The sequence below is a fragment of the Amblyomma mixtum genome, chromosome 10, assembly GCF_055824585.1.
Source record: "Amblyomma mixtum isolate Tamu chromosome 10, ASM5582458v1, whole genome shotgun sequence".
NCBI lineage: Eukaryota > Metazoa > Arthropoda > Arachnida > Ixodida > Ixodidae > Amblyomma > Amblyomma mixtum.
The window spans coordinates 186,003,394-186,028,147 of NC_143021.1; the positions used below are offsets into that span (position 1 = coordinate 186,003,394).

General features: G+C 50.5%; 1 protein-coding gene and 1 pseudogene across 7 annotated transcripts in view; both read left to right on the forward strand.

Annotated features, from left to right (window-relative positions):
- The first annotated feature begins 11,321 nt into the window (after nucleotides 1-11,321).
- On the forward strand, nucleotides 11,322-12,822 carry LOC149327958 (uncharacterized; annotated as a pseudogene).
- A 3,328-nt stretch (nucleotides 12,823-16,150) lies between these two features.
- LOC149327959 (uncharacterized) overlaps nucleotides 16,151-24,754 on the forward strand; it is an 80,388-nt gene continuing 71,784 nt past the window's right edge. For 5 of the 7 annotated variants that reach the window (XM_089563029.1, XM_089563037.1, XM_089563032.1 and 2 more), the window contains exons 1-3: nucleotides 16,153-16,986; nucleotides 23,099-23,216; nucleotides 24,586-24,743. The gene's annotated coding sequence lies outside the window, so the exon portion shown is untranslated. Of the gene's footprint in view, nucleotides 16,987-23,098; nucleotides 23,217-24,585; nucleotides 24,744-24,754 lie in introns of all 7 variants that reach the window. The other 2 variants (XM_089563036.1, XM_089563035.1) reach the window with 1 other exon arrangement.

A 24,754-nucleotide genomic window follows, 5' to 3' on the forward strand; every position in this document is an offset into this window, starting at 1 on the left:
GCGCAAGCATATGCTATACAACTGTGTAGACAAAACTGGTCTGAGTTTTGTGCTCCCTGAAAGGCACTCTAAGCACATCCCAGACATGGACCATCTTAAGATGCATGCTCGACCCGAATAAGGCCAAGTCAGTTACCAGCCGAACTCTCCAAACAGTTGCCCATAAGTTTCAAGGCACAGACCAAGACCTCATAACAGCCATGCACCGCAAGTACATAGGAGACCACACCCCTCCATGCACTCTGACCTATGAAGGACAACAAAATCTAAGCTTAGACGCCTCCATAACGGTATCTGAAGTTTATGCTGCAGCAAGAATAGCTCAGCGGAACACAGCACCGGGCGGAGACAAGGTTACCAACGCTATAATTCGAAACCTCAGCAACGACCATCTGAAAGACCTAACAGAATACATTAACAAGGAGTTATGGGAGAAAGGCCAGGTTCCAGCTGAGTGGCGCCATGCGGACATCATTATGATTCCAAAGGCCGGGAAACCCCCGGCAGTAGAGTCCCTCCGCCCAATCTCCTTAACCTCCTGTCTGGGCAAACTGTATGAAAGAATCATACACACCAGACTCCAGAACTATATAGAAGATAACAACTTTTACCCCTACACTATGGTGGGATTCCGAAAAGGTCTCTGTACACAAGATGTCTTCCTAAAGATTAGCGAAGAAGTGCTTAATACAATACCCACCCACGGAGAAAACCTTCTTTTAGCCCTGGATTTAAAAGGAGCCTTTGACAACGTCTCCCATCAGGCTATCCTAGAGGAGCTGAGTGGTCTAAACTGTGGAGAGAGGATATTTAACTACATCAAGGCTTTCCTCTCCAACAGAACCGCCACCATAGGCATTGGTGAAGTCCGTTCTCATGCCTTCCCCATGCCTAACAAGGGTACTCCTCAAGGGGCTATAATATCCCCCCTCCTCTTCAATATTGCCATGCTAAAGCTAGCAAGAAAGCTTCAAACGCAGCCCGACATAGGCTACACGGTCTATGCCGATGATATAACTCTATGGGCCACACACGGCTCCTTAGCCCAAAAAGAAGAAGGCCTACAAGAAGCCATACACAGGGTTGAAGAATTTGCTGCGGAAAGTGGTCTGGAGTGTGCCCCGGAGAAGTCTGAGGTCATTAGACTCCACAAACTCCCTTACACATCCCCAGGAGAAGTTGAGCTTTTCCTGGGTGGACGCGAGATTAATGAAGTGGACAAGATCTGGATACTGGGGCTCTGGCTTCAAAGTAACCTCAGATCCGACCACATGATCAGAACCATCAAAACAACAGTTAATCAAATCTCAAGAATGATCCGCCGCATTACCTGGCACCGCAAGGGTATGAGAGAAGAGGACACCTTAGACTCGTCCAGGCCCTAGTTCTGAGCAGGATAATATACGGCCTCCCTTACCAAAAACTGGGCACTGTGGAAACCAGAGCTATCGATACAATCATAAGAGGGGCTTACAAAACTGCCCTCAATCTTCCAATAGCCACTTCTACAGAACGACTCCTAGAGCTTGGTCTGCACAACACTTTTACCGAGCTCCAAGAAGCCCTGTTGGAAAGCCAAAAAGAACGCCTTCTAAAAACCAATGCGGGAAGGACGATCCTGACTAAATTAGGGATATGGCCGGGGCTGGAGACAAGAGGCAGTAAAACCTCTCTTCCATTCCAAACCCGAGAAAAGATCACCGTTAGTCCAATCCCACGTCACATGCATCATGCTCATCAGCAAGGCAGACGACAAGCGCGAGCAAAGGCACTTCAGAAACACCTAGAAAGCGACCGTAAAACCGTTTACGTAGACATTGGGGCCTACCCCACGCCGGGAAAGTTCTCAGTCGCTGCGATTGACCACCAACTAAAACCGGCTCTCCAAGCTTCTATATATGCAGAAAACCCCTCCTCTGCAGAGGCTCTGGCAATAGCTATCGCCATCAAACATAAAGACCAAAGAGGAGAGTCCTCCCACGTTATAACAGACTCCCAACAAGCCTGCCGAGACTTTCTTAATGGCAGGCTTCCCTCAAGAGCAACACAGCTACTTGGCAATCTCAGCCTAACACACAGACTAACATGGACACCTGGTCACGAAGGACTAGCTAGAAATGAGGTAGCCAAGGATCTAGCCCGAGATTTAACCTACCGGGCGGATCCTCATCCCTACCCCACGCCCATGCCTAGCACCTATGGTGACAGATTAGAACATATTCGGCTGGATCGCAGAAAATACCCACCCCCTCACATAAAACTAGACTCCTCCGCAGCCATAGACTGGAGGAAAATTCAGACCAACACTTTCCCTAACTTGTTCATCCTACACAAGATTAGCCCCGCTCAATATCAGAATGCATGCCCTTGGTGTGGAGCTTGCCCTACGCTCTACCACATATCGTGGGAATGTACAACGAAACCAAAACACTTAACAGTATCCAACCCGACATATGAGCAGTGGGAGGTGGCTCTGACCAGCGAGACCCTGGATCAGCAACTTAAGTTGGTTCAGCAAGTCCGTCAGTCAGCTAAAGCCAGTGGCGCCTTGGACTAGGGGTGCCACCCAAGTTGCTCGAGTAACCTTCCTGTTTTTAAATAAAAGTATTTTCTCTCTCTCTCTCATCGCCCCACGTGCTTATAAGCGCAATTCAGGCGTCCACTGACCCAGGGAGCCAGTTATCAGCACTTCCTTTCATTAAAATGATTGAAGTGTAAAGCGTTGTCAACGCCAACGCCAATGAACGCAACTAACGTCGACTGTCTATGGCTTCAACGCCGCTTTTCTGGCACAGCGTTGTCATTGCCAACGCATGCAGCACACATCTGTCACTACCGCCACGTAGCTTAAAGCACGATTGAGGTGTCCAGTCTTCCAAGAGGGTAATTATGCGCCTTAACTCTGGTTCAGGTGTCCAGAGACATGTGTGACACAGATACTGCGCCATTTCTATCCCTCAAAATCCAATTTGCCAATTTTTATCCTTTGCTTTCCAAGCTCCCGCTCCATCGGTTTCGCCGCTTAAAGCGCGAATAAGGTGTCCACTGCTGGTCACAACGGGTGCAAGGGGCAACGGCGGCGGCAACGGCGACGTCGTGAAACGCAGAAACGGGAGCCGAAGAGCTGCGCTATAAAATTTGAAGGACGCTTAAGCTTCGCATCGACGGATAACGTCACCTGGACCACCGCGACACCACTCTTGAGCCGGTAGGCCCATTTTTTGGACTTTTAAAGGACTTTTTAGTGGCCAGCCGCGGCCGGGAGCGCTGAGCCTAGCGCAGGCCTAGCGCGTTCCCGGGGCGGTACCGTGCGGTGCTTGCGTGTCTCGACATCAGCCAGCATGGAACACCGGGACGCTGACGACCCTATCATGAATGAGCCTACCCGGACCTCGGCCCAATGTTCGGCGAATATTCAAGATACGGACGAATCTTCTGCCGCGCCGCCGACCAATGCGAGCTCCGGACTCGGGGACGCAGTGACCGAGGCCATGGAGACATCGCTACCGCAGCGGGACGACGGGGCCGACATCGACTCACTGCAAGACGAAGATATGGATCGTTGGGAACTCGTTTCTTACAAACGGCGCCCAAAAAGGAAAGGCTCGAAGAAAGGTTCGAAGGGGCCAGGTGATCCCCGCGAAGAAGTAAGCAACAAAATAGCGCCGACAGCCGCAGCTGGCGGAGCAGAGACGCAGGCGAGTGGCGGGACGCGCTCTACATTAAAACCACATCTGGCGGGAGCGCAGCGGCAGATAAGGCCACGTCCGCCGCCGCTACGGAAGGATGATATCAAGATCATTTATCCCACCAAGGGAGGCCTCAAAATCACCGAAATCCGTGTCGACCAGGCAACGCAAGCCCTCGTCGAGGCCAGCGGAGGAAAGATCAAGGAAGAAGACTTCATCATGAGACTCCGACCCGGATCGAACATCATGATTGCATGCACGCCCGACGTGGACATCGCCGACGTGCTCAGGAAAATCGAAAAGCTCACGATCAATGACGAAACTTATGCAACCAACACCTATCCAGCACTACCGTACGACTTGAAGCCTGCGGTAATCCACAGCGTCATGCTGGGGCAATCACCGGCCCTACTAAAATCGAGGCTGCGGCTTCGATACCAAGGAGTGAAGATCCTCGAAGTGAGAATGCTGGGAAGTCGGAAACGGCGCTCATCACGTTCGACGGCCCTTATATCCCGCAGTGGGTCATCTACCGCTCCGGAGAATTCAAGACCTACCCATATCGTCCTACCAGGCATATCTGCTACGTGGGCGGAGAGCAAGGTCATCGTTCGGACACCTGTCCAACGCCGAACACCAGGCTCTGCAGGATGTGCGGCACACACGACCCACCAGAAGGCCACCCTTGCAAGGCCAAATGCATGGTGTGCGAAGGCGACCACGTCACCAGGGAGTGCCGTCGACGCCTGAAGACTACCGACGAGCTCCGTGGCAGCACGACCGGCGGCCGGCAGTCCCGGAAACAACAATGGCACGAGCAGCAGCAGCAAGTGCCGCAGCAGCAACAACCGCAGCAGCAGCAGCGGAACCAGAATCTGAGTCGAGAGCGCCGACCCAGGTGGCTTAGCTCGGAGCGGGACCATGGCCGCTCCTCGAGCCGAGGCTGTAGCACCCCGCGAGATCGCAGCCAGAGCCGATCCAGGGATGACTCTTTCCCGCCGCTCAACCGATCAACGGACAAGCCGAAGCAGCAGCAGCAGCAGCCACCGCAGAAACAACACAAGAAGGGCGGCGTCAACGTGAACTGGGGAGCGCGCTCTCCAAACCCACTGATTCCCCACTCTGATCAACCGAATATAACGCGTAACTCGAGAAGGATTAAAGCTCAAAGAGAGGAGAATGCATCTCTCCGAAAAAAAAATCGACGACCTCATTAAAGAGATGCAGGCTCAGAGAACAGGGCAGCTACCGCAGCCGCGACACCGCCGGTCGAGGTGCAACGATCTCCAACCCCCTTAGAAGTGAGCCCCGAATAATTAAGAGCTTTCATGCAGCGCGTGGAGGATTTCATGATTCGCACCGAAGGACAGTTTCGCCAAACTCATGCAAGATTAGATGCTATGCAGGTCCAACTCAACCTGTCAGAATAGAACGTCACATTACTACAGCAAAAAGTTGCGTTGCAGGACCAAAGTTTCAGCAACCACGTCAAAAGGCAAAATACGCAACGAATAACAAACGAGGCCCGGGATAGGCTCATACACGAGCGCCGTTTCGGCACTGAAGGCTCCAGTCAGAACAATGCCCAAAACCATGGCTAAACAAACTCCACCCGAAATCTGGCAATGGAACTGCATGGGGTACCGCGAAAAGTAGAGACTCCTAATGCAGTTTTTACATCGGCAAGACTCCACACCCGATATAATAGCTTTACAGGAAACTAACGCGACACCGTCACTCAGGGGATATACGTGCAACGATAGCGGACGCACGGCAACCCTGGTCAGCAAAAAGTTGGTAGCCATAGCCCATGACCCCATTCCCAACACCAAAATTGAGCACTTAGTGACGGAAATTATTCCCAAAAAGAAGCGTAAGGAAAAGAGTGTCTTTCTCGTAAACCTCTATAGCCCGCCTCGCCAGCGGGACGCGAATATTCATACACTCTTTCTAGGGGCCAGCAAACTTGCGAAAACCAACTCGTTGCTCATTGTAGGCGACTAAAACGCTCGTGTACAGCAATGGGGATACCCCACTAATAATCAGAAACGTATTCAGGTCGAGGACGCGGCGGAAGCGATCCAATGTACCCTCTTAACAAACGAACTTCAACCCACGCGCCTTGACACTTCGATCTGCCCAGATACGTGTCCGGACTTACCGTTTGTCAGGGGAGTGAAACACGCAACGTGGGAGAATCTGCTGGAGAATCTAGGCAGTGACCACTATATCCTGAAGACCACGATAGCAGCCACCAACATCAAGCGCAAGTTCGGCACGGCCAAGATCACTAACTGGCCGGCTTTCCGCAAGGCTTGCACGGACCTGGAAGGGGGATTACTTCCATACATGATTGGTGTGAACAACTTAAAGACATCCAAAAGCGATACACTCAGGAAGTGGATCGCACCAAGCAAACACCAGAGGTGGACCCTCGGCTCCTCAGGCTATGGGAGGCACGTCGAGGACTGACCAAGCGCTGGAAGAAACAGCGCTTTAACAGGAAGCTCATGCTCAAGATCGCAGAAGTCACCAAGACAGCGGAGGAGTGCGCGACCCAACTGGCCAGGGAGAGCTGGCAGCAGTTCAGTAGCTCGCTGGACGGTACCCTCAGCACGGCCAAAACGTGGCTTATACTCAAGACCCTCCTCGACCCTACCCAAGCCAGGGCCGAAAGCGGGAAAGCTATCCGCAGACGCATCCACACCTTCGAGGGTACGGAAGAGGAACTGCTAGTTAAAGCCAAAGAGAAATGCTACGGCATGACCTTGCCTGCGGCGTACGCGAAACCATACCTGGGGAAACCGAACACCCACCTATACAGGCTGATCACCAGGGAAGAAGTGTTCGCTGCAATAAAGGCATGCACGCGCAACACTGCGGCGGGAGCAGACAAGATCCAGAACGCACTCATACGCAACCTCTGCGACGAGGCGGTCGACCAACTGACCACTTTCCTCAACGGGCACTGGGCCGCAGGAACGGTTCCTGAAGAGTGGAAGCATGCAGAGGTCGTAATGATCCCCAAACCGGGTAAGAAACTCCAGATCGAAAATCTCCGACCTATCTCACTCACCTCCTGCCTAGGCAAGCTTTACGAGCGAGTCGTTACTCGGAGGCTCCAAAGCTACATGGAAGACGATGACCTGTACCCCCACAGTATGTTCGCTTCCGAGCCCACCTCTCCACCCAGGACATCCTCTTGCAACTCAAAGAGGAAGTCCTCACCAATGTCCCGAGCGTAGGCGAGAACGTGTTTATGGCCTTCGACATCAAAGGGGCCTTCGACAACGTCAGCCACACGGCTGTAATGGAAGGAGTCGACAACCTCCACTGCGGCGAGAGGATTCACAGCTACGTGAAGGCCTTTCTCTCCACTCGCGCTTCAACGGTTGGGCTCGGAGACCTTCGCAGCGCTAAATTTTCGACCCTCAACAAAGGCATACCTCAAGGGTCCGTCGTCTCGCCACTACTTTTCAACGTGGCCATGATCGAACTCGCGAGACAACTCGAGAAGATCGAAGGCATACAGCACGCAATATACGCTGCCGACGTCACGGTCTGGGTTACCGCTGGGTCGTTCCGCCAGAAAGAAGAACGACTGAAAGCAGCGGCTACCTGCGTGGAAGAATATGTCAGTGCACGAGGCCTCGCCTCCTCCACCGAACAATCCGAACTCCTGCGAGTACACAAAGGGAAACACAAGGAAGGGTCCCTCAGTGTCTATCTCGAAGGTCAGCTAATTCCCGAACGAGACAAGATACGAGTCTTGGGAATGTTGCTGCAGAGCAACCAGCGATGCGGCCATACGCGCGGCCTTCTCAAGCAATCGACCACTCAGGTCGCCAGAATGATCACGCGCGTGTCGCAGAAGCGGAGCGGCATGCGAGAGGGGGATACCCTGCGCCTGGTTCTGAGCCTGGTGGTCAGTCGCGTGGGTTGCGCCCTCCCGTACTTCAACCTCAACAAAGGAGAAGTGGATAGTGCAGATACCATACTCCGCAAAGCTTACAAAACAGCCCTGCATCCACCAATGAACACCTCCAACGCAAAACTACTGGCTCTTGGAATTCACAACACCTTCGAAGAGATCAAAGAAGCCCAACTGGTCACGCAGTTAGCCATTCTCTCTCAGACTCCTACGGGGCGCTCGCTTCTTAGACGACTGGGGCTAGGCGGAGCTGCGGAAATCGTGAACCGTACTGCGAGCATACCGGACGCAATTCGCCAGACTCTAAAGGTTCGCTCCCTTCCCCGGAACATGGACTCCAACCTGCATGCGGCCCGTAGGACAGCCCGGGCGAGGTATGTACAACAAAACCTAGCTACCAAATCCATAACGGTATACACGGACGCGGCTCCGTATATAGGAAGCTCACATAACAACACAGTGGCGGTAGCTATTGATTCTAACCTAAAGAAATTAGCTAGCGCCTCAGTCAGGGATTGCACGGTAACCGAAGGGGAGAAGCTGGCCGTAGCTCTAGCGGCGGTAGCCGGTTATTGAAGCAACACATCCCTTACCATCCTTACAGATTCGAGAGAAGCGTGCCGTAACTACATGAACGGCCGCATAGGTCGCGCTGTGCTCCGGCTCCTCCAGAGCGCGACCGCACCAAAAGTCACACATTGCATTTACTGGGTGCCAGGACACACCGACATAGCGGGGAACGAACGCGCCGACGAGGTAGCTAGAGGGTATACGAGCCGAGCTTCCTCCCAATCGGACGATCTACCCGACCGAGTCGGCCCTACGTACTCAGACATTCTCAACTACTATAAGGGGGCACGGATCCGCTATCCGCCGCCTCATCCTGATCTAAATCAACTAGAGGCAGTGTATTGGCGAAGATTGCAGACAGGAACATTCCCACATATCCTTAACAAGATTTACCCGACGCAATATCGGTAGACTTGTCCGTGGCGTGGCAGCAAACCATCGTTGTACCACATCACGTGGGAATGCATAATGAACGACAGCTTTCGCAAAGACCCCAGTGCAGAACAGTGGGAGAGCCGGCTCTCCAGCGGCGATCTGGGTTGTCAACAAGGTCTGATCCAGCACGCCCAACGAGCAGCGAAGCTGAGGGGAGTTCTGGAATAGGGGCACCGACCGTGTGAGAAAGAGGATGTACCTCTTCTTTCTCGTCTGCTACTAGCACGTCTTTCTAGAGCAATAAAAGTCTTTCCTACCTACCTGCCTTAAGCTTCGCCTTTAAGAGTGGAACGCGACAGCGTCTTGCAGCGCTGCCAGGGAGCCCACGGAATACCCTCGCCCGTTCTGCGCGACACCTTGCCCGTCGGAAAAATTGAAATATTGGTTTTATGCGAATCATATTACAATAGGTAACCCAAGCCCTTCGTGACGGTTACATGCCGTGCACACCACGTGACACAATGACGTCACGACAGATGAGAGACCGGGCTCCAACTTGTGGCGTCGCTGCGGTTGCACGCCGTTCAGACCACGTGGTATGGTGACGTCACACCACGTGACACAATGACTTCACCACAGATGACAGACGTGGACAGGAATCAAAGTAAGAAAGAGAACGCCACCATTTGGCAATGGAATTGCCGAGGGTACCGACGGAAGCGAGCGCTATTACAGCACCACGTGCAACATGTAGAAGACAAACCAATTGCTATAGCGCTGCAGGAAACTGGGGGAAATCAGGTAAAACTGGCCGGATACCAAAGTTTCTATAGCGATAGGGGTGAAAAATGCAGGGTGGCCACGCTGGTGAAAAGGAATATAGCAACCCTAGAGCACGAAGTGAGTACGGGGGACATAGAAGCGGTAATGCTAGAAATGATTACGGGACGCAAGAGAGCAAAAAGCATATTTCTGCTTAACATCTACAGCAACCCGAAGCAGAAGAAAATGAAATTCGGAACGATATTTAGAAAAGCCATCAAACTGGCCGGCCAGAGCCCGTTGGTGATCGTGGGAGACTTTAACGCGGCACACCAGGAATGGGGGTACGCGAGGCAAGATCCGAAGGGCAGACATCTTCTTGAGGAGTCCCAAAATCTCGGACTTACATTGCATACCGACCCATGTGCGCCCACTAGAGTAGGTAGCAGTGTAAGTAGAGACACCGCGCCGGACCTCACCTTCAGTAAAAATGCAGGCAGGGTAGAATGGGCAAACACCAGAGAAAATCTGGGTAGCGACCACTTCATCGTAGCTACGAAGCTGGGAGAAGGAATCAAGCTAAGGAAACTCAAACAGGCGAGAATAGTGGAATGGGCCAAATTCCGCGAGATTCGCAGAAGCCACAAAGCTAAGGAAATTGGAGACATAGGAGACTGGACAAAACAGCTGAGGGAAGATGCCAGGCACGCGGAAGCAGTAGCTGAAGGGGAAGATGCACCGGAGATAATGGATAGCAAACTAATGAGCATGTGGAAGGAGAAGGAAAGGCTCGAGAAGAGACTCAAGTCTCAAAAATGGAACCGAAATTTAAGGCGTTCGTTAGCCAGACACACCAAGGAAATGGAAACGTATGCTGTTAAACTAAACGAGCAAAATTGGTACGCCAGGTGCGACGAAATGGAAAGGGGCATGAGCCTAGCAAAGACGTGGAATATATTGCGGCATCTCCTCGACCCGGGAAAATCTAAACAGGCAGCGAGCGCTAACCAAGTGAAAGCGAGACACGCTTTCCAGGGGACGGACAAACAGCTGATGGACAGGCTCAGGGACATTTACATAGGGGACGCGACAGAAGTACGACAGGCAGAATATGGAGGAGCGGAAAATGAAGATCTAGACGCGGACATTATGGTAGCGGAGATCAGAGCAGCTATCGCTGAGCTAAAAAATCGCTCGGCCCCTGGCCCGGATAAAATATCCAATGTCATGCTCAGGAATCTAGACAACGACTCGATAGATGCAATTGCGCGGTACATGAACAAAGTATGGACGGAAGGTAAATTTCCAGAGGAATGGAAGCAGGCAGAGGTTGTTCTCATCCCCAAGCCGGGAAAAGAACCAAAATTGGAAAACCTAAGACCGATCTCGCTAACGTCTTGCGTGGGGAAACTCATGGAGCACGTAGTGCAAGCGAGGTTAACGAGATACATGGAAGATGGAAACCTATGGCCGCACGAGATGGTGGGCTTTAGACCTAAGCTCAGCACGCAGGATGTAATGCTCAGACTCAAACATGACATTGTAGACAAGAAAGGATTAGATGCCAAGGTGATCCTAGGTCTTGACCTCACGAAGGCCTTCGACAACGTCCGACACGAGGCGGTGCTCAGAGGTCTGGAGGAGGTAAACGTGGGCAAGAGAACATACGACTACATCAAGGACTTTCTCCAAGGGAGGAAGGCGGTGATTAAATTCCACGACGCAGAGTCCCCCGGCATAAGGCTGGGCAGCAAAGGTACCCCGCAAGGCGCCGTACTGTCCCCCTTCTTATTCAACATAGCGATGAGAGGTCTCCCGGCCATGCTGAACAAGATCCCTGATCTAAAATTCAGCATGTACGCGGACGACATAAACATGTGGATGAATAACGGAAGCGACGCGGAAATTGAGTGGAGTCTTCAAAGGGCAGCAGACGTAGTGGTGAAGTACGCGGCCGAAAGAGGCCTGGCGTGCTCACCGCAGAAATCGGAGCTCTTCGTGTACAATAGCAACAGCAGGAACAAGAGAGACGTAGAAATTAAAGTGGTGGTGGGAGGCCTGGAGGTGCCCAGGGTCGAGGAAATGAGGATCCTAGGCATGTTTATCAACAAGAAAGGCAACAACACCAATACCATAAAGAAATTAGCCACATATGCAGACCAAGTGGTAGACATATTCAGGAGGGTAGCGGTAAAAGGGCGAGGACTAAAAGAAAGGAATCTCCTGAGAATGTCGCAGGCGTACGTAATAAGTCGGATCTGCTACGCGACGCCGTACCTAAACATGAACAAGGCAGAAATAGAGAAGGTAGATAGAATATTCAGGAAATGCGCCAAGTGAGCTCTGGGACTTCCGATATCTACGTCGACGGAGCGGCTTGAAAAAATGGGGGTACACAACAGATGGGTTGAGCTGGCAGAGGGGATGAGGATATCCCAATTAGAACGGCTCGGCCAGTCTGAAACGGGCAGGACAATACTCGAATGGGTAGGAATCCGGCCAGAAAGTAGCACGCACAAGATGGTAAACATCCCGGCAGGAATCAGGGCCAAGATATGCGTCCCACCTATGCCGCGGAACATGCACCCCGTGTATAACAAGGAAAGGCGAGAACATAGGGCTAAGGCCTACGAGAGGAAGATGAAGGAGCGACCGGCAGACCAGGTGGCGTACGTAGACGCGGCGTGCGGACAGCACGGGGCGGCTGTATCCGCTGTGGTCGACGGGGCAGGAGTACCAACGGTAGCGGCTTCGAGCCGCACGAGAGATGCCAATGCGGCGGAAGAGTTGGCGATAGCGCTCGCTTGCGTCGGTACCAAGGCCACGACGATTTTAAGTGACAGCAAAACTGCAGTAAGAAACTTCGCGAAAGGAAGAATCTCGAAAGAGGCCAAACACGTCCTCGAGGCGAGGCCGATAGAACGTAACATAGAGATAATATGGATCCCAGCGCATGAGTCTATTGCAGGAAATGAGGCTGCACACGAGCTTGCCCGAGCTCTCTATCACCGGGCGGCCGCAGAGCAGCCCTCCCGCATAGACATGAAAGATAGCCTAATTTCATACCACGAGATCACGGAACATTATAAGCTGAGCAGGAGGGTCTATTCCGTTCCCTCGCAAAAGAGGAGGCAATTGCGTGGAGAAGATTGCAAGGGGGGAATCATATAAGCCCCTTCTGGGTATACATAACAATCTCCAAAGAGGAGAAAGACCAATATTGTATAACGTGCGGGGAGAGGGGCACTATCGACCAAGCCATATGGGAATGTGCTGGAAGCCCGGGCGCCGAGAAAAATATAGAAGATAGAGAAGCCTGGGAGACCTTGCTGCGGAGCGAGGACCCCGCTAAGCAGCAACAAGCCATCCGCCTGGCGGCTGAGGCCGTGAAGAGACAATGTGTCTTCACCAGACCTTAGTTTGCGAGGCTCCTAAGTAGGGCTCCCTTAGGCCTGCGTGCCGGGGGGTCCAAAAAGGAGTCTCATTTCGGTGGAAATAAACGTTTTGATGATGATGATGCCGTCACTGTGCCGTCACTGCGGTTGCACACCGTGTGATTCACGTGGTATGGTGACGTCACACTCCCGCGCATTTCGAACGCGCGTTCACACTCGGTGTAGGCGAAATGCTCGAAAATTTGAGATAAGGGGTGGCATAGAGCAGAAAAGGACAAATTGGATAGTATGATACGGCAGGCCTATAAGGCTGCGTTAGGACTCCCACTAAATGCCTCAACTGAAAGGCTTATGAGGTTAGGAATACATAACACCTACAATGAACTGAAAGAAGCCCATTTAATGGCTCAAACAGCGCGATTAGCCAATTCCAGAACTGGCAGGAGTATTCTTACCAGGCTCGGAATTAACTTTCAACCTACGAATAACGATGCTAAAGTGGACTTACCCCGCGACTATAGGACGGCCCTACTAATCAAACCACTCCCCAAAAACATGCACCCCTTACACCATGAGGGTAGAAGACAAGCAAGAGCCAAAGCCTTACATAACAAATACAGACAGTGCGCTGGAACACTTTATGTAGATGCGGCAGAATACAAAAATACCAATGGCTTTGCAATTGTGGTTGTGAACGAGAATGGCGACCACATCGTCTCGGCGACAATCAAAACGAAATCCTCTGAAACGGCAGAAGAGGCGGCTATAGCCCTCGCCCTCGCGCATACCCAAGGGAGCATCATCTTCAGCGATTCCAAAATGGGTATCAATAATTTCGCTAAAGGGCGAATTACAAACACCTCCCTTAGAATCCTTAACGCAACCAAATTCTCACCAAATTATTCCGAATTGATATGGGTCCCAGCCCATTCGGGGAATCCGGGGAACGAGGCAGCCCACAATAAAGCCCGAGGTTTCGTCGACCGGGCAGTGGATGAGTCTGGCTCCCTGAATTTCACGAAGGACTCCATGATCACATATCATGATCTCACCAATCATTTTAAACTAGAGAGGAGAATTTTCCCCCCTCCAGACAAAAGACTTACTAAAGAACAAGAGGTTACGTGGCGTCGTCTACAGACGAGATCGATACGCACCCCATCACTCCTCGCGCACATTTATCCAGATCTTTACAACCCAAACTGCAAACACTGTGGCCACCGTGCTACCTACGATCACATCCTGTGGGACTGCAAAATAGAGCCACCTCCGGGTGATCTAGTTACAGCTCCTTCTCTCGAGCGGTGGGAGACCGTGCTGGCTAGCTCTGACCCCAGAACGCAAGTTTTGGCGGTGGAGTGGGCTGACAAAGTCGTCGAGGGCTATGTACTCTCGACCACTTAACGCGACATCTTGCCAAGCTCTTCCCGGCGAATAAAATGTTTTACAATCAAAAAGGTGAAATGCTCGCTCCACCGGGCAGGCGGACGCGGCTTCCGTGGAAATCCAGGCGCTCACCCAACGCGCGTCTCGGGGTTAGTCGGCGTTCCGCTGTAGCCATGCCGTTGTCTTCCTCCACGACGAAGGATTCTAGTGGTTGTATTAAAATGACCAAGTATTCAACCAAAGAAAGCCATGTATTACCAAGCCTAGCTATCAATATGCTTCGCATCTGACTAGGCTTAACCTTAGCTAAGCCTCAGCCATTTTTTTAGGGAAGGAAATGCAGCAGTCTTACTTTTCCTGGTGAACACCTGAGCCGCGTCCATGACACGCAACTTCCCATTATAGGTCGCCGGTTCGAATCCCTGCCGCGAACTAGGCTTTAACTAGTATGTTAATGAGGCCCGTGCACCGTGCGATGTCAGTGCACGTTAACGATCCCCAGGTGGTCGAAATTTCCAGAGCCCTTCACTACAGCGTCCCTCATAGCCTGACTTGCTTCGGGACGTTAAACCCCAATAAACCATAAACCAGTATGTTAATGCTGCATGAAACGACGAATCGTTATGACACCGCCCGGAACATTCTGCGGCAAACGGTTGGTAAATTGGTTTTTGAGGAAGGAAATGACACAGTATCTGCCACATATCTTGGTGGAAAACCTGAACCGCGCCGGAACGGAAGGGAGGAAGGCGGGAGTGAAAGAAGAAAGAGGTGGTGGGGGTGGTGAAAACATTTATTAAATCATAGGGAGAGGTGTTGGGGGTCGTGACTTGAAGGGTCACGCCCTTACAACCACTAGGTGGGATGCCTAGTCTGGTACCCCATTGGCGTTTGCCGCAGCCCGGGCGCGCTGCGGGGGTCCCGCCGCCTCAGATGCAGGCTAGGAGGTCTTGGGTCCCAGCAGACTCTTCAGCCAGTTGGACGAGCAGGAGCTGGAGCTCAGAGTGCGCGCTGCGCACCAGGGTCTCCCAGGTGTCTATTCTCTGTATTGTTCGTCCCCCCGGGAGAGTACGGGCATTCACATATTATGTGGTCGAGGGTCCCTCTCGCGCCACAAAGGTTACATTTATCATTCCTGGCATCGGGGAACATGTGGTTCGCCATTATCGGGTGCGGATACGTACAAGTTTGCAGTCGCCTCCACGCGACTGATTGTTTAACTTCGCGTCTGGCGATCTTACCAGTCTATACGCTTCAATCTATAATGCTACATAGTCTCCCCATATTAAGGCGAAAGCCTTTAATGCCTCATACTGTCGTCAGCAGCCGCGTTGACAGCCGCGTCGGCATCCGTGTCGACAGCCGTGTCGGCAGATGTGTCCGCGTATTGACGGGTGTCCACCGAGATATGCGAGACAGTTACTGCGTAATTACCTTTCCTCAAATACAGTTTTCAGTTTCTTCATTACGGCCCCCCTTTCTCGTTCTTCTTTCACTCCCACTTCCTTCCTTACTGTACGGCACGGTTCGGGTGTCCACCGAAATGGCAGAGAATTACTGCGCCATTTGCTTTCCTCAAAAAGCATTCCGTTCAAAGGGCAAGGCATCGCGTCGAACCTGTGGTGGCGTTCCCCCCTTCCTGTACGGTGCGGTTCGGGTGGTCACCGATATGACAGAAAATTACTGCACCATTTCCTTTCCTCAAAAAGCGTTGCGTTCAAAGGGGAAGACATCGCGCCGAACGGGTGGTGGCGTTCCTCTTTTCCTGTACGGCGCGGTTCTGGTATCCACCTAGATGACCGTGACGTCACCAGTGTCACGTAGGCAAAGTGGTGCGGGAAACGCTTTCGCCTCTACGGACTTTAGACAGTCAAAGTGCCCCTGAATTTATATAAGTATGCGCTCTCCACCCCCTCGGTCATCGAGGGGCCAGTAGGGGCTCGGCGGTAGAGATCTCGAGCCAGCTCGTGGGCCGCCTCGTTGCCGGGGACGGCTTCATGCTCCGAAGTCCAAATTGTGTGAATTTGCCTATCAAGTTTCCTCTGGCTACGATTTTGGCCGCTAATGGCGAGATCCTTCCGTTGCTAAAATTTTCTATGGTAGTTTTGCTGTCACAGATGACAAACTTCGCTTCTGTTCCAACGCAAGCTAACGCGATCGCATATTCCTCGACAACTTCTATGCTCCGCCCGCGCAAAGTGGTCACGAGATTGCCGTGGCCGCTGACGATCGTTGCCACCGTAAAACCGGCATATTATTGACCACTTCGCCATCTTTGACGTGTACTGACATCGCACAGCACACGGGCGCCTTTTGCGTTTCGCCTCGATCGAAACGCGGCCGACGCGGTCGAGTTCGCACCCGGGTACTCCGCCTCAGTAGACGAACGCCTTAACCACTGAGCCACCGTGGCGGGTACAGCTTCGTCAGCCACACCAGGTTCTGTGAGAACGTAGGGAAGGCAGCTGTCTGTCTGTTCTTTCACTCACTTTCTTCCCTTCCCTTACAGCGCGTTTAGGGTGTCTACCGAGATGTGACGAAACTTCAGCGCTTTTCCTTTCGTCAAAAACGTTCCCCTAACGCCGAAGCTATAAAAGCAGAACGCGAGAGGGACGCGCCTCTACCAACAATCTTCTCTCGTGCGTCTCATTTTAACTCTGCACGTGGCAGCGATTGCAGGTCATCGCCAGCCAGTGGACAGGCCCGTGCAGTTTCCTTCCCATTCGTCTTTCAGTCACAACGACGACTCGTCAGCGTAGAATGACTGCCGGATGTTCGAGAACTCCGGACGCCCACATGCCCAAGACAGCCTGTGCCAAGGACCTGTCCATCCGACAGCGGTGCCGACGAATGCGGAATTCCCGGTCAACGTTCAGTGGTGCGTTCGTTACTCTGCTAGCAAGTGGAGTGGTTTAAAAAGCTGCTTTTTTCTGTGACGCCTTTAACAGCTCATCATTTTGCGCTATCCTTCTGTATGTCACGACGAATTGTTCAGGTGAGCTTCATTTTTGCGACCCGAGTACTCTATTCGATATGATAGAGCTGATATCTGATGGAGCTGCATGAGCTGTGGTATGTGGCCGTGTGTATGCGTCGCACTGAAATTTTTATCGCGTGCGACACAGCGAAGCAAGAATGCGACGTCCGGGCGCCCCGCTCTACCAAGCCCAACGACCCAGGCGCAGTATATAGTGCCACATAAAATGTTTGCGTTCGAGACGAAGAAACCAGGCTTAGAGAAGCCGTCGTTCCGTCACACCCAGGCGCTCCCTTTAAGGTATCTTACGAGCAATCCGCGTCTGAGATCTCCTAAAATGTGCTTTAATGTTCCCGGGAAGAAGTCAGACATAGAGAGCGTCTGCGTGGTTGGGCCGCGTGGTTGGGCCCCGTCGGGCTATATGTCAGGCCTTACGAATCGCAGCGTCTCTTGCGTTCTATTGATTTTCCTGTTGTATTCGAGAGCGCGTAGCCGTGAAATTTCCGCGCCGGGCGCACCTTATTATCGAACCTTATGAGCTCTAGTGTCTCTGGAGACACGTAATTTTTCAATCGTATTCGGCACGACGAAGCCAGACAGCGCGCGTTTCGTCGGCTGCGTTGCGCCGGGTTCGTAGTGGAACGGCGCTCTTTGAAACCATGGCATCGCATTAAATTTTCAGTCGGTACCGATACCAAGAAACAAACCCGTCTCCATGCTTGTACTAAGACGGGTGTTCTGCGTTACGAAGAAATATTTCCGTCCTGTTTGACACTGCGCATAATTTTTTGCTGCGTTCCTCAAGCGAAAGCGGCACTTCGGGATGTGTTGTCACAGTGTGCCACGAAGGGTTCCCGTACCACGGAGCCCTCTTGAAACCGATGCTTCTCTGGCGCTACATGATATTTCTCTGTCGCGTTCGCTAAAATGAAGTTATATTGCAAAGCGTCATCTTATTGTGCTATGACGGATGCCCCGTGTTAAGTTCTAAATCTGAACTAATTAAGCCCTGTTTTGCGGAGTGTAGAATTTCTGTCGTGTTCCTTACTGCGAAGCGACACATTGAGCGCGTCTTCCTTGTGCCACGACTGATGCCAGTATTACGGAGCCCTCTTTGAACCGATGCTTGTCTGGGGCCGCATAACAATTTGTCCCATTCGTTAGAAAGAAGCCACTTACAGTGCGTCATCTTAATAGTTGTATGACGGGTGCCCTGCGTTAAAATTTATTAAAACCACAGACAGTTTGACGGCGCATAGTACTACAATTTTCTATCGCGTCCGATAGAACCAAGCGATACTGCGTCTCCCTGATGGTGCCACAGAGGGTACCCCACGTTACGAAGCTATTTGAACCGATGCGTGTTTTGTGCCGCGTAGAAAGTTTTGTCGCGTTCGATTCGACTGAGCGACAACTCAAATCCAATTCTCTGATTGTGGCGCGACGTTTACTCCGCGTTACGGAGTCCTATTTCAACCGACGCGCGTTTTGTGCCGCGCAGAATGTTTGCCGCGTTGGATTCGACGAAGCAACAGTTCGAATCCATATCCCTGATTGTGGCGCGACGGGTACCCCGCGTTACGGAGCCGTATTTAAACGGGTGCGCGTTTTGTGCCACGTGGAATGTTTTACCGCGTTCGATTCGACGAAGCAACAGCTCGAATCCATATCCCTGATTGTGCCGCGACGGTTACCATGGGTTACGGAGCTCTATTTGAACCGATGCGCGATTTGTGCCACGTGCAATGTTTTACCGTGTAGATTCGACGAAGCAACAGTTCGAATCCATATCCCTGATTGTGCCGCGACATTTACCCCGCGTTACGGATCCCTATTTGAACCGATGCGCGCTTTGTGCTGCGTGGAATGTTTTACCGCGTTCGATTCGACGAATCAACAGCTCGAATCCTTAGCCCTGATTGTGCCGCGATGGTTACCGCGCGTTACGGAGCACTATTTCATCCAATGCGCATTTTGTGCCGCACATAATCACCTGTAGCGTTTTTATACGATGAAACAGCACCTAGAACGTGACCTCGTTATAGAAAACGTCGGGCGTTTCAAGGTACCGAGCCCTACATGAACTGCCCTATTGGAACAGTGGACACCTGAATGGTGCTTTAAGCTACGTGGCGGTAGTTACGGATGTGCGTTGCATGCGTTGGCATTGACAACGTTGTGCCAGAAACGCGGCGCTGAAGCCATAGGCCGTCGGCGTTCATTGTTGGCGATGACAACGTTTTACACTGCTAATTTTAAAGAAAGTGCGCATAACTGGCTCCCTGGGTGAGTGGATGCCTGGACCGCGCTTATAAGTGCCTTCGCGCTCAGTGTAGCTCTCATCACCCCACCTACTATCGCGCTCTATGTAGCTCACACTGAGCGCGATAGTAGGTGGGGAGATGAGAAAGATGTAGGCTGTATGCGTTAGCGCTCACAACGGTGATCGAACTCTCGTAATCAACCATCTGCCACCTCCAAGGGTGGCAGGGTGGGTGGGGACTTCAATGTAGATATAAAGACAAACAGGAATTTCTTACCGCTTATGCGGGAGAACATCCCGTTCCTCTCGCTCGTAAAGCCCTACCTCGCGAAATACTTGCATAGACGTCTCGTCTTTGAGAATCATGCATTGGTGCAGCAAGTCGGGGATATTAGCCATCTATTTGTTCGACCGCAAAGCTTCCTTCATGACAAGAGTGGAGTATTTCTTCAGGAAGGAATATGTGTTTAAAATAAGTTGCCTGTAATTGTATATATATGTCTTGCTCGAATTCTTCGCCTCATTCTATCAGAAAGCTGAAACAGCTGATGAACTGCGCTCATATTTCGCATCAGGAAGTAACATAATCGTCGGCAATTTTTTTTTATATAGAGTTCTAAACTAAGCAGCGAAATACTGCTTGCGTTTTTGCGACTTTGGCGCACCGGCTACGAATCCGGACGCAGTGACTGACCTATGCCTCATGCCCTGTGCTACGGATTCCAGTGGGCCATGCACCAGAGCGTGTCTTCATCCACTTGGCTTTCGTTAATATTTTGATCTCTACCGTGTGCGCCTTGTGAAGCGGAATACGCGTATTTGCGCTCTGGTTCTCTGGCGTGTCAACGTGGTAATTCAAGCTGCTGCATTGTACTGGACCATGATTCCTCTGATTTCTTTTTTTTGCTTCTCTCATGTCATTCGGTGGAAAATTTGCGCTTCGTGCATTATTTATATCTTTTTTTTTAATGCTAACTGGTCATGTTTTTCCTGAAGACACCTTGTGGCTTTGTGTCTACTCCAACCGTGCTGCCATATATTCTGTTCAGACATGAGTAAATTCTCCCACTAAATGTGTTCTAACTGCACAAATCCTCATACTGCACAGTGTTCATACTGCACAAATGCAGTAGGTTCGAAAGGTGCTTGGAACTTTCAGTCTGTGCATTGAAATGGCCACAAGTACAGCACTCATGGACACCTATTTTATTTTGAGGCAAGTCAGGAATATTATAAGGCATGGTTATGCAAATGTTGAAGATATTTGTTCAATTTTCCTGTGCGTAAGAAATCTTTATTTAAAGAGCTTGTTCATTGGAAGTGTTGAGTAGTTAAGACAGCCACAGAAAAGCAATGAGAAACGTTTCTGGCAACAGTAAAAACATTAAGAGCAAAAATACCAGCCTGCCGAGGAGAGATCTTCGGATATTTTTTTGTGAAGTGGAATCTTGCGATATATGATAAATTTTCATTCATGAATAGTTTCCCTTGAAACACGCGCTAGTCTAGAATTTCTGTGCGTGAACTATCTGAAAATATTGAAATTATTGAAGTGCGCACGAAGCCCAGAGTTACCATCACGGTAGTGTGTGTTTATTAGTTTGGTGCCCAAAATTGCTCTGTGACGCATTGAAACGCGTTTTATTTCACCTGCGCTTTTTGACCGCCACCGCTAATTGGGCATGTTGACTCCGGCCTCCCCTTTTAACAGATGCTCATGTGTTAGGAAATGACGCATTTTCAATAATATAACAAAGCATATTTTGTGCAATACAAAGGCGCCGCATTCTTTGCTGTCAACTTGTATTCATGGAACCCAAGTTGTGGATATTAATCTGAAGCCCTGCCATGCGGCGTCTTTTAGAGCCGATGTTAACTAGTCAGAGGTAAAGCCCTCATCACATTCCATACCATACCTTACCTTAGTTCACCCTGCCACGCCATACTGCCTTACCCCTTTATGAGACATCAAGTTGGGAGCAATTCACGCCGGCTATTCACGGTGGGATTCTTGTTCTTATCAGCCTCTTATGAACTATGCAAAATTCGAGTTCTCTAGAGTTAGCGGTTTTTGGGAGTCCCACCGCGCCATGAGTGCATTTGAGAAAGTGGCACCTATGTATCCCGCTGACCTCTGAAGGAGAGCCGCTTAAGAAGAAAAAAAGTAGTTTTGTTATGTGATTTGAAATTGCTGTGGGAATACAAGCAACAAAGCACAGAGCATACAAAAGCCCACTTTCTAAGACAAAAAAATCTAAAGAATGTAATTCTACATCCATGCACTCAATGTCACATTCGGAGAACGAACACGGGCGTGCTTTCCGCTGTCTACTTTCTGTCGTGGAAAGGCAAGAAGCAAATTGCACAAAGGGGCACGTCGCAGACTGTGCAGGTTAACTATGTTCTAAATCAACATGCAGCGCAAGCAAGGGGATCGGTTCGCTTGAGACGCAGGTATGTACTGCCACCACTCAGCTATATCATAAACAGCCATCAAGACACCTTCTTTGAACATCCACGAGGTGGCAGTAGAAATTAAAACGAAATTTATTCGCGAGGTTTCCACTTCAGAAGTCAGTGTAACCACGAAAAAAGTAGGACATGTGAGTCGCCAACGATGGATTTGCATCATCCTCATCCTCCACGCTGTCGGCATAAATTTCACTGTCACCTAAGACGTCCAGGAGTCTGAACACCAGCTCAACTGCTTCCTGCGTGGACAGAGACTTACGTGCATGACGCAAAATGAAGCTCCCATGCACCGACGGGCGGCACACAAAGTTATAGTGGATATGCTTCAAGAAATATATTGCTGAGAACCTTTTAATTTGACTTCGCAAAACTTTCTTTTTTTGCAAAAAGTACACACAGGACAAAAGGCAATGATGTATAAAGCAGATTTCAGAATTAGTCAGTAAAAAGAAAACTTTTGAAACTTATCGTTCATAATGAACCGGCTGCACAAAGCGCCAAAATCTGCTGAAAGCAGCACGCAGCGCGCGCAAGTGGAACGGTTCGTTTCAGACGCATGTCCGTGCTGTAAGCGCGCGTCTACATTTAACATAACTATTAAAAAAGCTTCTTTCAACATCGACTAGGTTGCAGCGGAAAATTAAGTGAAATTAATTCAGCGGTTTCGAGCCCCAAAAGCAAAACATGACTGTGTAAACAGTGGGACTTATGAGTCCCGCTCTCCAGCGAAGGGTTACAGTACCTTAGCATATCTTACCATATCACACCAAAGCATACCGTACCTTACCGTACCTTCCACGCCTTGCCATACCATACCATACCTTACCATATCTTATCATTCATACCAAACGATACCATCATGCCTTACAAAACCTTGCCCATACCCTACCCCATCATACATTAATATACCACTTTTTACAGTAAGCAGCCTCCTTTCGAGGCTGCCCATCTGGGATTCCACTGCAGAACATTCTGGATAATATTTCCACTGCTGGGACTCAAGAGCTTCAATGAAGGCGCCGATAGCCCTGCTAGGCAGTCTCACGGTGTCCGAGGAGCTGGATGGTGCACTGCGCATTTAAATCATATCGCTGTGACTGGCGACGCCTACTTGCAGCGAATACTGTCAATTTTCCAGTCTGCTATTTTTCCAACAGTTCTTTGGTGACTGCAAAGCTTCAGTGCTGCTGGCTATATGTAATCGCGCTACTGATGTGCTTTGTTTTCAAGCAAAAGCAGCAGGAGCCTGTTTTGATCATACCTTCTTTGTGTATGCAGACGGTGCGTGTGTCGGCAGCGTCCGTTGTGCAGTTGTCACGTGGGTGCTGCCGGATGCTGACGCCCACGATTTCGATCGGCAGTAAGGCGATGAAACTAGCGAAACCGAAGACCACAGGTAAGGAAGACTGTTAGGACGAGAGCAATTGGTCCGGTCCTATAGTCACTACTGTTCCCTGGCCAACAAGATAATGTGGGCATTGTTCGTTGGCACCTATTACTCTGCTTATGTCAAAAAAAAAAGTTGGCAAAAAAAATGTCGCCGCCATCTTGAATTTCGGCGCCGTTCCAGGATTTGGCCCCCCGGACTTTGCCAGTATATTTCGACTTGCGGGGGATGGGGGCCCTTGCTCGTATTTTACGGTATGAGTGTATTGGTTGTTTTCAGACATAGAAGTGATAATATTTTGGTCAATTGCATTTCATAGAATGCTCCATACACGCCCGTTGAGAATTCCTCCCGCGTGTCACGTGGCACTTAGTAAGGCTTTTGTTTTTTTATACTGTTATACTGCTACACTACTATACTGTTATACTGTTATACTGTACTTTTATAGGGATAAACTGTTAAACCGTTAGCGGTTAGTGTCGAAATGGACTGATGGTTCTCGGAGACCTGTTGTTTCTCAAAAGTACTTACCTCTTCCTTTGTTTTTGGTTTTTTCATGGAATGTATTTACTTCCGAGCACAACATAAAATATCATTAGTTAATGAGCTCACCCGCTCTCAGCAATAAACACGATCATGAAATGCTCGAGTTACATTCATTTTTATTTCTTAGAGGCAGTGTTGTGCGGTATGAATAATGCATGTCTTATGGGACATGCATTAGCACGTGTTCAAATGCGTCCCTGATTTTTGTTCAAATGAGATAGGAAAGCGGAGGTCTCTGTCTGTGCTCAATGCACACATTAGCTGTCATTGTTTTACTCAAAGCCAAATTTTTGCCGTGATGGCTCGATGGCTATTGCGCTTGGTAGCTGTCCCAAAGACGCAGGTTCGATCCCGGCCACGACGTCCTCATTTAGGTAGAGGGGAAATGCTAGAGGCCAGTGTGCTGTGCATGTCAGCCCACGTCAACAAACCACAGCTGACCGAAATTATCCAGACCCTTCGCTATGGCGTCCCTCACAGCCTAAGTTGCTCTGAGACGTTAAACTTCATACAGCCAACCAAACGAAATTTTTCTATTGCAGGTGTCATGTGGCACCTGTTGTCTCTTCTGATGTCCATGGCGTCCTGCCCTTAGCAGATATTACATCACCGTTTCTTTTGTCGCCCCACGTCACCGATTGTGTAGAGGCTAAGTAGTAATCACATCTAATAGATCTATTCGCCCTTCACTATGGCAGCACCCCGCTGCTTTGGGATGTTACACCTATATCAGCTAAACTAAACTAAACGTTCTCAAAACTGGTTTGGCAGTGTTGCGAGCCGTGCCGGTTGCTATGATATGAACACTGACCTTCTTTATTGTGTCTTTCAGCAGTGACAAGAGTCTGTGCCCATCGAACCTTCATTGAGAAAGGAAGAAGACATTGGCGTTGGCCGCACTTGGCGCGTTCGTCACGTGGGTGCCAGTGGAGTCTATGGCCCGCTTCCTCGCCACCGCAACGATGAGGGGAGTGAATGTGGTGCCTAGAGGTGAGGAGCAC